A 7,964-nucleotide genomic window follows, 5' to 3' on the forward strand; every position below is an offset into this window, starting at 1 on the left:
TAATTATGGCAAGCCAAAGTGGACAAAAATGAACATTTTCTAACATTAAAAATGATTTTTTAATATTACAAATACATTTTCTAATATTACAAATTGGATTTTTTATATCACAAAACACTTTTTTAATATTAACAAATCATTTTTTAATATTAAAAATTCAATTGAATTTCTAATATTACAAAACTATGTTTGAATATTAGAAATTGATTTTCTAATATTAGAAAATGGATTTGTCCTATTCAATGACGATTTTTTAATATTAGATAATTATTTTGTAATATTAAAAAAATGTGACTGATTTTCTAATATTACAAATTCATTTTCTAATCTTACAAATTCAGTTTGTAATATTACAAAATGTGTGAGATTTTATAATATTACTAAATCAGGAATTTGTAATATTAGAAAATGAATTTTTAATATTAGAAAATGAATTTATAATGTTACAAAATGAATTTGTAATATTAGAAAATAAGTGTTTTGTAATATCAAAAAATGATTTTTTTTAATATTACAAATTCATTTTCTAATATTGCAAATTAGATTTCTAATATCACAAACCACTTTTTAATATAGAAATTCAATTTAATTTCTATTATTAAAAAATGTTGAAAAATTGTGTGTTAAATCATGAAAAATACTCAATTCGTGATCATCACCGGTGATCCTGTCAAGAAATTATTTTGCCCTCCCCCTACCTAAAACTCCAGATCCGCCACTGTTCCCATACTATTTAGAACTGTTTTTCCTTATGTGTATAGAGTGAATATCAATCAATTACCGGTTTTGAAGTAAAAACTGTAATCAACAGGATCTAAGTTCACACACATTTACAAATTTTGTTCTATTTCACCCTTTTCACAATTTTTAAACCTGTCCTAAGGCACCGACCATTTTTATGTTGAAGGGGGGGGGGGGGCTGGGATATTTTTGAAAAAAATATTAATTTCACTTTGAAGAAAAATAAAAAAAATATTTTTGATGTGGCAAGAAAAAAATAAAGTTCTTTAATGGTGAAAAAAAATTCTGTTTTCCATTAATAAAGTTGAAAAAGGTACAAAAAAAAAGAGAAAGGAATGGAGAGGAATCTCGCGTACATATAGTGAATGTACCAAATGTCTTTAATATTAACATTTTACAGTTAATAGTCGAAAAATTAATAATGTTATAATGAGGAACTAAATGGATATCAATATCCAGAGATATTTTGTATTATATTAATCCAGTATGTTAAACAAACTATTAGGAAGATGCAAAAAATACACGAACTACCACTAAACATTACAACCAATTTAGATTTTATCTCCAATAGAGAAAAGGTAAGAATACCATGCCGTCCGATTATTTCCTATTGTGGAAATTGCGTAACTTCTTGACTAATTTTTGCTACATGTAGTTAAAAACCAAGGAATTTATGTACAAGACAGCTCGGAACTACTAAGTAACAGTTTCTAAATGGCCACAAATTTCCTATGTACTTATGACATGACAAGCATGTATACAAGCATGTTCAGTAATGAACTAATTAAGGCGGCTGAAAACGTTCACTTTGAAATGAAAAAAAAGAAGTCTATGCTATACTTTTGAGCAACGAGAACTTACTTCTAATATAATAATTTGTTCTATTAGAATTAGTTCTTAATGTGATGTGCAATGAGGACAATCCCTAGCCCTGACATATGCGACATACAAGCGTAAGAACTTATTAACTTATGGTTGAAAAGTTCCCAATCAAGCACAACATAATTAGATCCGAGATGATGGCTTTATTGTCTTTAATGGGTCTGTTGATCAACTTCAAATGTTATTTAACATTGCTAATAAGAACCTGAACTACTCAAATTTACTTAACTTTATCTAAGTCCTCAGTAAATTTCTTAGGGTGAAACCTTACGACACGTAAGACTTAATAGTAGTCCAACGTGCCTAATGCAAAATCTCAAAAGTTTTAATTCATTAAAAAGTTACTCGACTGCAAAATATACAGCTTGTTCTGCCCACTGGCAGAGTGTGTGCTCCCAGACTTAAAGTCAATAAAAAAAAATAATAATAAAAAGTTATTAACATTTGTAACAAAATATATCCAACATTACACACAATATTGTACATGTTACGAAAACACTGGTCTTGTATGATTGATGACCCACCATGAATGCTCTCAACCATTAGAACCACCACTAAAGCAGACTCTGGTCAAACCTTTGTAATGCACGTCTTTCATGAACAATTAAACTATAAATATTACTCCATAGCACTTTCTTATCTAAGATAAAATCATCACATGTATATACCGTTCTTTACATAATACATTTAATTACGAAACTAATTAATATTTTCACTATATGATCTGAAGCCAATGCAACATCCGTGAAATATACTTGTGATATGTGTATATGTATAACAATATACATTCGATTTCACTTGAACCATAATTTCTCATCCGCCGATGAAACTTTTCTTCCTTAAGACTGCCTCAATGATTGCAAGCTGGAGCATGGAGACATTATACGAAACCGGAAAAGCTGCCCAGGCTGCTATAGAAATGGAGCGCTACAACCTAGGTATTATGGGACGAAGTTAGATGGACATAATCTGGAGCGATCATGCTATCTTCAGGGCAAACCATACTGTACTCTGGACCGCCAAACGAGGATGGTAACCATCAACATGGAGTAGAAATCTCAACATGAAGGCCAAATCATTATTCATCGAATGGAATCCTATGAGTGAAAGATTTATCGTGGCAAGATTTATATCAAAGATACAAAAAGTAACACTCATTCAATGCTTCTCCTACCAAAAACCAACTCCAAGCAACCCTAGATTTAACAACACTTGGGGCATCTGAAAAGATAACACAAGGAGAGAACTCATCAAGGAGAAGGAATGAATGGGTAACATCAACGAAAATGGAGAACTCAGAATGCAGATCTTTGCTCCCATGACCAGATCCCAGAACGATCTGGTCATAGGAGGTACGACATTCCAACTCCCTCACAAGGATATATACAAAGCAACCCGGGTATCTCCAGGGATGAAAACTAGAAACCAGATAGACTACATTACAGACGCCAGGAGATGGAGAAAGAGCATGAGCAAGTTAGAGCTTATCGAGGTGCTGATATAGCATCCGATCATCAACATGTGGTGGCTAAATTTAAGGTCAAGATAGCCATGGCAACTAGACAAGTTCAGATCAGAAAGCGAAAGTATAACATAAGGACGAGGCGCAATAGACACACAATTGGAAAGAGTAAAATCCACTCATAACACCACATGCCGAGAAAAACTTGGATTCTCAATGTGATAAAAAACCTAAATCGACCACTTTTAAATGGAGAAGATATGTCAGATGTTCCTGATCTACCCCCATGAGAAGACCTTGATGTTGATACTGGCCCAATCTCGAAGGACGAAATCATAAAAGCCCTAGGAATAGGGACTGGAAGAGTCCCAGGACCGAACCAAATTTTCACCCGAGGCCTTGCAGATCAACCCGGAAAAAAACCTACAACACCTCGAATGACTGATTAATTGTTGGGGTGAAATGCCCGAGCTGAAATATTTCACGTATTCTTTTGACACTCGGACCTGCACGGGGCCCTACAGCACCTTGCATGAGCTGTTTGAAAACATCTGGGAAACAGTGGAAATCCCTGAGGAATTCCCTATGGAATCCCTGTCAAATTGTAAAGATTATCCAAGGACTCTACAAAAACACCAAAATGCCAAGTCATCCACAATTCAATACTCTCACCATCCTTCAATGAACGTACGCCAAGGTTGTCTCCTGTCACGCCTTATTTTCTATTATTAAGTGTGCAAGAATTTTAATTAGATATAATATACAATCACGAATTTTCTCATAGATTGCTTCTTGCCTAATTGATATATTTTGGGCTATAGACTTTACATTGGCTATGCATAATTGATTGTGACGTCCTAGACTTTCTCGTGCTCTGTATGATTTAGAAAAAAGAAGCAGCTCCTCATCAATTCCTGGCTACAGTCAAAGCCATATCTTGTTTAGGCCAAGTAAACTGCATCTAACCCTCACCAAAAGCGTGGTGGTTGGGAGGATTTTATTGAAAGATCTGTGTATTATAGTGCCTAAATACAAGAAACTGAAGTGAAAAAAAATCCTGATTTTGAAAATCCCGTTCCATTAAAAAAATGTCATTTTTTAGAGCGGGACGGGATGTAAACCAATTAATTAATTTTATTTGGTCTCAACAAGAATAAAATATCTGATTATCTGAGTTTTAACTTTCGTATGTCCTCCCTTGATATTTACAAAATGTGTATAATATTTTCCATTTATTGTTTATCGAAAATATGACTAGAAAAATAAAAAAAAATTCTGCCATATTCCTGAAAAAAATATAATTCAGTTGGTATTGAAAAAAAAATTAAATGATTTAAGAAGAGCAGAAAAAAATTATTTAACAACATTGAAAATCCCAGCCCCCACCTCCCTCAGTATAAAAATGGGCGGTGCCTAGTAAATTTGCAATCACATTCAAAAGTATTTCAACAGAGTACTATCGTACATTGTAATTATACTCAAACTGAACTAATTTCAGGTTAAGAAAATAATTTCCTTGTTCAACATATTAATATTTTCAAAACTTTTTGTCAAATTGAATTTTCCAACCAATTCTACTTGGTTGCTCTTCACTTCCTGTTTAAAACCAATCATAAAATATTGATAATAGGATGAAGTTTTCGACTGATAATAGTGTTAAATGAAACATGATTAGCACATTTAATACTTCTCAGCACATTACTGCAAGAACTTCATTCCCTTAATGCTAATTTATTACTAAACTTCAAACAAGAGGCTCCCAGGAGCCCGAATCACTCACCTTGTTAAAATTTGCCTTTCAAGGGCAATAAATTTAACAATTTGTCCAACAATTTTGACTCAGGACTTATCATAAGGATCATTTCAGCAGTTGAAAGTCCTTTTCTATCTATCATATTTTTCAAGATTTTTGCTGAAAACTGGAAAAAAACTTAATTTTTCACCTTTCAAGGGCAATAACTCTTACAACGAGTCGTCTGACAGCTTTTATCCCTGAAGACTTTTGTAGGCCTAATAATAAGGATCATTTTAGATATTGAAAGAGTTCGGCTAAACATAAGGGTTTTGGAGATATAATGTGTGAAAAACCATTGCCTGACTCCAATGTTCTATTTTTAGTAACATAAGCCATGTTTTCCCACAGATCATAAATCCACAGAACTTTATTATGCAGAATATTCCAAGGAATATTCATACAAAATTTTGTATTGATTGGTCAAGTAGCGTCAGAGAGAAGATTTTTGAAAGAAATACATGTAACATTAAAAATAACAAAAAAAAAAACGTCTAAAAGGGCAATAACTCCAACATGGCTTAACAGATTAAAGGTCTCACTAACCAATTCTAAGGTTTCCATTACTTTACATGTTAAACAAGTACTTTTCAATGTTTCACTGTGAATTCCCAGGACAAATGACACCTTGAAGTTGCATACCATTGCAAAGCTGGGAAAATAAGGCTTTCAAAATCATTACTCTAATGGTACGTTGTCTGTAGAATTTCTTCACAAAATTTACTTGAATAAAAAATACTGAAAATCAACACTTTTACCTTTTCTGCTAACTGATAGCATGGAGGCAAATTATTCACACATGTAAACATTGTAGTAAATTACATATATGATTCTGAAGTACACATTCTGAGCATTACTTTGACTACTTTTAATCAGAATACACACAAATAATGCACTTACAATGCATAGGTCTAGGTTCAGTTTGTTTTTTGGTACTACATGGGGGGTGGCCATTTGACCCGGTAGTGGTTAGTGAGACCAAAACTAAAATTGGACACAGATAGTTCTCATCATGCTGAACACTTTTACCCTATGTCAGAATTTGGCTAACTTACAGTTTTGGAGATTTATGCAGAAAACTACTGTTTGACCCCTATGTTATACATTCGGCCAGGTAAGCTAAAATGGAGTCCCTTAATCTTCAGTTCATTTGAATACTAGATCTTAATTTTATTCACAGAAATAATAGAATATTATTGAGATGAATAATTGCTAGAAACATATTTACAGGTTACAAAAGATGTATGAATGATATGAAAGGAATTACATTTGGACTATATTTTTGTGTAGTGTTCTGAAACAGTAGGGAAGTTCCAGCTATGAACCAGCTGAAAAATCAAAAACCCCAAAATAAATCCCTATAACTTTAACCACCTTTTTTAGGGAAGTGCCTGCATTTGAGGAGCAAGGATTTTTTTTTATAGCAGAGCACTATAACTAGAGGTTCTAGAGAGCCTGAATTGCTAACCGGGTCCAAAATAGTCTTTAAAGCTTTCTAAAGCTGGACTCTTGAACTTACCGTACTATTGTCACAAGATTCATTTAATCTATACAGAGCATCTTAGTTATCCAACCAGTTTTCATATTATAAAATAAATCTATAATAGTCATTTTTTGACTCTTCAACTCTAACATTGAACAACAGATCTTTCGACATAGGTTGGTCTCACCATGCTAATCAATTTTTTACCCTGGAATATTGGGCTACACTTTTCGCCTTTTCAAGAAATTTGAACAATTTTTGGGAGTGGTGGCCATGTTTTCTAAAGACAAAAAATTGTTAAGGATATCCTAACAAACATTCATACTATGTTTGGTTACAATCCATCCTTCAAGTTGTCTAAGAGGAGAAGATTAAAAAAAATCCATTTCAGGACCCATCACTCATTTATTCATCAATGGATATTAATGAAAATTTCAGCGTAGGTCAATCCAATCATGCTGAACAATTTTACTCCATGCCAAAATGTTTTAAGCTATTTGCATAATTCTGCAATTTGACCCCTATGGTCTATTTTTAAAAACGGTGGCCATGTTTTTCTTCAGATCAAAAATTCTCATACAGATTGTTAAACATGTTCTACAAAACATTCAAGCCAAGTTTTGTTTCAGTCTATCCAGTAGTTTTAGAGAAGATTTGTAAACTTGGAAATGCACAATTTGAGCAAAAAATCCATTTCAGGGCCCATTAATCATTCATTCGTCAACGGATCTCCATAAAAATTTCGGCATAGGTCATTGCCATCATGCTGACAATTTTACTTTCAACCAGATTTTAGCTAAACCCAACTGTTTTTGAGTTATTTGCATAATACCGCAATTTGACCCCTATGGTCTATTTTTAGTAACAGCAGCCATTTTTTTTTTGCCAGATCAAAAAATCTCCAAACAAGAATTGTTAAAAATACCCTAAGGAACATTCCTGCAAAGTTTGGTTACAATCTGTTGAGTAGTTTCAGAGGTGATGTTTGAAAAAGTTGACAGAAGATGACGACAGACAACAGCAGAGACATGGTGATGGCAATAGCCCACTTGGCCTTCCAGCCAGTTGAGATAAAAATCCCTGTGAAAAGTATTATGAAAATCCATTATTTTTACAATTAGAACTACAATGTAGTTTAATGTATCAAATGACATATACCCAAGAGATGAGACGATAATAACCGGTAAAATAGATTCCATGGATCACAAGTCATTATTCACCCAGGAAACCAAACTTAGCTTATATTTGAAATACATAACAGAATGGTCCATAGGCATTTTAATAGTATAGCTCTGTGCAGCATTATTTATTTTTAATTGATTGAGAGAAAAGCTTTATTAAATACAGTATTGCCCTCTGTCCTACAATAACATGTCTTATTATTAGTCCAAAAATTCATTTAAAATTTTTATTTTTGATGTATCTAATTTATGAAACTGAATAATATGCTGATGATAAAATTTTTTCAGTAAAAATGTTGAAGTCACTCAGTCAGGAAGTTTTAAAAATGCAAGCTACCAGGTTAATGTGAAGCGTTCCACAACTTTCTCCTTGGAAAGAATAAAACCTTAACTTCTTTACAAAGTATTTGAAATAAGAGATCT

The sequence above is a fragment of the Perna viridis genome, chromosome 2 (genome assembly GCF_037379345.1).
Source record: "Perna viridis isolate PV_CMFRI_1.1 ecotype Kerala chromosome 2, ASM3737934v1, whole genome shotgun sequence".
NCBI lineage: Eukaryota > Metazoa > Mollusca > Bivalvia > Mytilida > Mytilidae > Perna > Perna viridis.